Source organism: Etheostoma spectabile, unplaced genomic scaffold, assembly GCF_008692095.1.
Source record: "Etheostoma spectabile isolate EspeVRDwgs_2016 unplaced genomic scaffold, UIUC_Espe_1.0 scaffold280, whole genome shotgun sequence".
Classification (NCBI taxonomy): domain Eukaryota; kingdom Metazoa; phylum Chordata; class Actinopteri; order Perciformes; family Percidae; genus Etheostoma; species Etheostoma spectabile.
This window is the reverse complement of record NW_022605578.1, coordinates 759,823-765,700: the sequence shown is the minus strand read 5'-3', so window position 1 is coordinate 765,700 and position 5,878 is coordinate 759,823. Positions and strand designations below refer to the sequence as shown.

Here is a 5,878-nt window from a genome sequence, read left to right as displayed (position 1 = left end):
GGTCAAATGCTCAATTCTGATTTGTCAATCGCGGCATTCTATGGTCTGTTATTTCTGTACAACAGACCGTTGCTAAGTATAACCGACCGTTGCCATGGAAGGAGTTCTGATATAGACCAGGGTACGAGCGACCGAAATGGGTTTCCTCAGGAAGGTGGCTAGTACCTCGGGATTCCCCAGTTGGAGCTGGTTGATGTGGCTCGGGAAAGGGAAGTTTGGGGTTCCCTGCTGGAGCTGCAGCCCCCGCGACCCGATACCGGATACGCAGATGAAGACTCTGGCGGACCGTTTTTAAATCAATTTTTGTGCTCATGCGTAGCTCATACCGCTGATCAGCAGATCACAAAGGGAGAGAGAGGGTAGAGGAACCGAGGAGAGCTAACAGCGCTAATGGCAACAGTGCAAACAGAGCATTGGTTAGCTCCATGGTTTCCGCCGGAGAGCCGTGCTCATCAGTGGTAAAGTTAACTGCCCGGACAGGGACGCAGACATTATCAGCATGTTACCCCTGCATGGGTAGCCGTGTAATAAGCTGCGTAATAAGCCGGATAATGTGGAGTGCAAATGGAACCCCTTATCACCCTGTCTTGGTTCTAATTCGCACTGATGACCGGCTTGCTCTACATTATTGCTTACATAATTAGAGAAAAACCAAAAGGTTGTACAGCTAAGACAAAGTAGGAGTTGTCCGTCATGCAAGCCAGCAGTCTCTGCTCTGCAATTATTTTGTGTGTGATGGGTTAAAAAATGCAGAAACATAAAAAGTTTAACGGCACAAAGAAGTTACAGATGTAGCCCCAAAAGCTCTAATTTATGGCTTACTTAAAAGCCAATTTTACAAAAGACCCCTCTGACTTTTTGACAAAAACTTCAACGAGAAGGCCCTGGAGATGAAACTACGCTTCTTAGAAAGCGGCTGTTCTATTCATTGTATAGGTTAGGCTTAGTATATTGCTAATTCTAGATAGGATATAGTAACCTATAAGAAAAACATTCCTCAGTGTCTTGTGTTACGAACACTATCCTGAAATACTGGCATCAGTTATATCAGAACTGGAGAGTATTTTGTCAGTTAAAGAAGATAAAAAAGAACTGCACTGAAGGCTTTTCTAAATGGAAAAGCTGTTGTCGCTCTTCTCCCAACTGGCTTTGGTAAGAGTTTGATGGATAGATGGTTCATCACCTGCCAAGTAATTTATGAAAGTGCCTGCCCTTTTCCCAAACAGATTCCAAAGATGGCTTCTCAAATGGTTCTGAATAAGAAACCATCTGATGCATCAGGTTAGTTAAAATGCCCATGTGATAAAATCTATGTAGTTCAGGGTTTCCCGCAGCACTTTGAGGGATATCTTTCGATGTCAAATTTTGGTCCAAAAGCGTCTGAGCGCGTAATCTCAAGCTTATCTGTCCTCTGCATATTGACAGAGAGTGGAGCTCCGACAGACACACACACACATGCGCGGAGATGCTGGCAAACTAGGTTGACTCTGCAGTTATGTAGAAGTCCCAGTGAGTTACGACACTGCTGATGAAGTGTGGTTACGAGTGTGGTTACAATTTTTCAAAACTTCACGCAGATATTAATGGCGAGGCGAAAGCGGTTGTGGTGCCGTTACATTACATGCCTTCTGAGACAAGCGGGCACAACAGTGGCTTCTATACCCTGAAGAATGACTGACAGGTTGAGGATGCATGGAGAGCAAATTTATTTCTACAGCACCTTCCAGCAACAAGGCAATTCAATTACATTCCTTTAAGTAAGTACCTTAAGTCCATTAGTTCAATGCTGAAAACAGAACAAACACCAAGTTTAGTGTGAAAGGTTTGTGTCATTATGTAGTTTGCACTACAAAGTCTTCTTGTTTCCGTGCCTTTGCATTTTAGTTAGTTCAATGTAACGTTTTAGCGCACAGTGGTTTCTCTAAAATACATTTACCTCATTATTTGAAAATCCAACATAACTTTGTAGATATGAAAATACGGAAAAGTATAATGTCTGCACTTTAAGTAAAAGTATGTGAGTATCATCAGGGAAATGTACTTAAACTATTAAAAGTAAAAGTACTCAAAACTGAAAAATTCTCACATTTTAGAAACTGGAAACGATCAAAACAGTTCTCTCAATCCAGAGTGTTTAATCAGCTAATTATTTCAGCTGTAATTGTTGTCTTATATCTATTTTTGGATAGTTTATAACACATAAACCATTATTTTATGAACTACTTGTGTTTTGTGTGCAAAACTATTCGTAATTAAAGCTGTAAGATTATTTTAGTGGAGTAAACAGTACAAGATTTCTCTCTGATGTATAGGGGCGTAGAAGTAGGAAGTGGCATGAAAAAACTCAAGTAAAGTACAAGTACCTCAAATTTGCACTTAAGTACAGTACTTGCTCAAATGTACTCCAAAAAAATGAATGAATGAAGAAATGTATCACATAAAAGCTTTTAGCTTCTCTGTGATGAACAACTTTCAGTCTGACAGTATCTGCTACATAAACAGTATGTAATGAGGCCCAGTTTTTTTTGTTGTTGTAAAAGTCGAGAAAACATTAGACCCCATTTTAACAAGATACGCCTCTATCTATTGAAGATTGTGAGTCCTTTAAGATTTGAAATCTATTTTCTGAAAAAGGAACCCGAAACTGGACTCTAATCTGAGGTCACACTGTAACTTGAAACATAAGGTTTGCTAATTAAGACAGTTGTTGCAGATAGTTTTTATTACTCTGCCACCAATGCTGCTCTGTTATTTACTTCAATGCTATGGCTGAACAACCATTATCTGAAGTCTAGTCCGGATCAACAACAATTCATTTCCAGGATAATATTGTCTAACTCTGTGCTCCGACTTGCTCAGACGTCATGCACACGTAGCCAACGATAACCTCATGAGATCAAGGTGGTTGCAGCTCTGAGACGCAGGCAGCGCAGTTGCTTTTCACTATCTTGCAAGACCCAGGCGGACCCAAGGCCTGCTGGGAAACACCCGCCGCAGCTGATTTAACAGCTCATTGGTTCAGAATCAACTCCACATGATGACGTTGTATACACATTTTTTATTGTTTTTAATTGCCATTTGTCTGATTTAAAGGCTTATTCTGTACAGAAGACATGTTGTGTAGTGACGTTTAGAAGTCAAAAAGACTAAATCTGTTCAGATCACGAATCATCTACAGTGCGTTGTTAATTAAAATCAGCAACAGATCGCAAGTAGAGCATTTTGACAGCTACTCTACAGCTTTTTGTCCCCGCCCCCGGCTGCTGCTGCCTGCTCTCGTCCACTTTACAGGCAAGGCGCAATTTGTCTCGAATAAGCCTATTGTCTTTGCAACCGGAGCTTAGCACCGCCCAAGACGATTGCGATTGATTTAACACTAGAACTGCCGGGATTCCATAACTACTAGAACTGCCGTGAGCGGTCATTTTGACCGCCAGATTCCAAACTCTATAATCTGTCATGATAAATACGTAATTGCAATATTAATGCAGGTATTGTGTTAGAATACATTTTAGATAAACAAAATAACACCGAAATGTACAATTTAACGAGTTTGATTATACACTTGAGTTGCCCACGTGTTTCAATTATTCATATCGGCATAGTAAAACGTAATTATTTCAATCACATCTGAAAAATATGGTATATAAATTCATTCAACATAACTTATAACATGCAAATAACACCTAAAAGTATCTTATTTGAACATTTATAACCTAACGTAACCTGTCACTGCCTCCGTGTTGGTGCCTGCTGTGGTGCGCAGCGCTGCTCGGACCGTGCCCCGCTCCCTTTTCTCCTCTCTAAACCTGGTCTCAGCATCTCTGCCAGTTGCTGCCTGAACTTCCTCCGGACAATTTCACTGCTGGTGCACTCCTTGGAGAGGATGTGTGCAATTCCAGCCAGTTTGAGGATGTATAAAGTTGTACTAACACGTAGGCAGCCACAGGCTATCTAGCTCGGTGTACCGCTCCTTCCACAGAGAGAGCGCCTGCCGAGTCCATCCCCGCCGTATTCACGGTGGTAGCTAGCGTTACCGACTCTGGCTTTACCTTCGGCCCATCGGTAATGCCCACACTAGTTACTCAAGACCGCTTATGATGTTTCTTTGGCAGAGACGCTGATAGTAACTAAGCAACCAATATGCATCTTCAACCACGCGAAAGATTAAAAACAATACCGCAAAAATCAGAGCGGTCAAAATGACCGTGTATGGCCGAATTAGGTAAAAGTGATTTTATTTTCTTTGCCTAGTGTGTAATGTATATAAAAACTATTTTAAATTAAAATATAGAGCCTTTTAGGAAAAGTCAGGAACCAGCAGGATTGTATTAGTTTATCCAGCAAAGTTATTACATAAATAAATTTCAAAACGGTCAAAATGACCGTCATGGCAGTTCTAGTGTTAAAGAAAGAATGTGTGGGGGAGCCAGACCTTATTTTACAGCTCTGTGGAGACAGGTCTAGCAATGTGCACCTGCACAGAATATATCCATTTAAATAGAATTTACAGTAGGCTCACACACTTGGAAATGTCATGGAAGATTGTATTATTATTTTTACCACTTTTTCCCATTTACCACCATTTCTGTTACTAAGAAACCTAAATACTTCATTAAGTTGTCTAGCTCGGTGGAGTGCGCATGCGCCAACGTGCATGCAGCCTGTTGTAGTTGCTCCGTCTTCAGTCTTCTTACTTTAACTTTAATTGTCTTTTTTGTTTCTTTTCAACCGTCTTTTTTTTGTTTCTTACGTGTGTGACTTCCAGACACTAAGTCACAACTTTACTACACTCTCCCAAATTATGCGATTTGGAGAATTTTGGAAAGCCATGGCACCGTCACGAGCACTTAATGCCCGCTTTGTTTACACTCGGGACCAGCTGATTGCGCTGAAGCCGAACAAGGCGCCGTCTTGGGCGCCCCGGCCCACAGACATCCCCACGGAAATCTGGAGGAGGACACATCGAGGATGCAGAGGTGGAATGAAACGGCGAGGGAAGAGAGAGGGGTCCAGGCAACGAAGGCTTAGGAGAAGGAGTTTTAAGCCGTGTCTCCCCTCTCTCATCATGGGCAATGTGAGGTCACTGGCTAATAAGATGGACGAGCTAACAGCGTTAGTCCGGAGTCAGCGGGAGTACAGGGAGTGTAGTCTAATGTGCTTCACGGAGACTTGGCTACACTCGGACATTCCCGACCACAACGTCTCCATCAACGGCTTTCAGACTGTTCGGGCCGACAGGGACTGCACCGAGAGCGGTAAGCGTAAAGGCGGGGGGCTTGCCGTTCTAGTTAACAACAGATGGTGTAATCCCGGTCACATTACGGTTAAACAGCGTATCTGTAGCCCGGACATTGAACTGCTCGCTGTGGGACTCCGGCCATATTATCTGCCACGTGAAATCTCACATGCCATCGCCGTTGCTGTTTACATTCCGCCCTCTGCCAACACGACGTCGGCGTGTAACGTCACCCACACCGCCATTGCCCAACTCCAGACTCAACACCCGAGTGCCCTCATTGTGATCTCGGGTGACTTCAACCATGTCACCATGACCTCCACACTAACTAACTTCACCCAGTACGTGAGCTGCCATACCAGAGAGGAGAGGACCTTGGACACCGCTGTATGCTAATGTCAGGGACGCATACACTCTCCCCCTCCCCCACTGGGCAGATCCACCACAAACCTGGTTCACATCAAACCCTGCTATGTGCCTCTGGTGAAAGGCAAACTCTGACCTCAAGGACAGTGAGGAGATGGTCGGAGGAGGCCTATGAGACACTCCAGGGATGTTTTGAGGTGACAGACTGGGATGCATCTGTGAGCCACATGAGAGGGACATAGATGGGCTGACTGAGTGTATCTCGATTACATA

General features: G+C 43.3%; 1 long non-coding RNA gene across 1 annotated transcript; it reads left to right on the top strand.

Moving 5' to 3' along the window:
• Positions 1-278: 278 nt before the first annotated feature.
• LOC116686008 (uncharacterized) lies at positions 279-4,529 on the top strand. The gene is made up of 3 exons (XR_004331122.1): positions 279-428; positions 1,282-1,285; positions 4,517-4,529. It is a non-coding gene; the product is annotated as an uncharacterized LOC116686008 (long non-coding RNA).
• Positions 4,530-5,878: the final 1,349 nt, after the last annotated feature.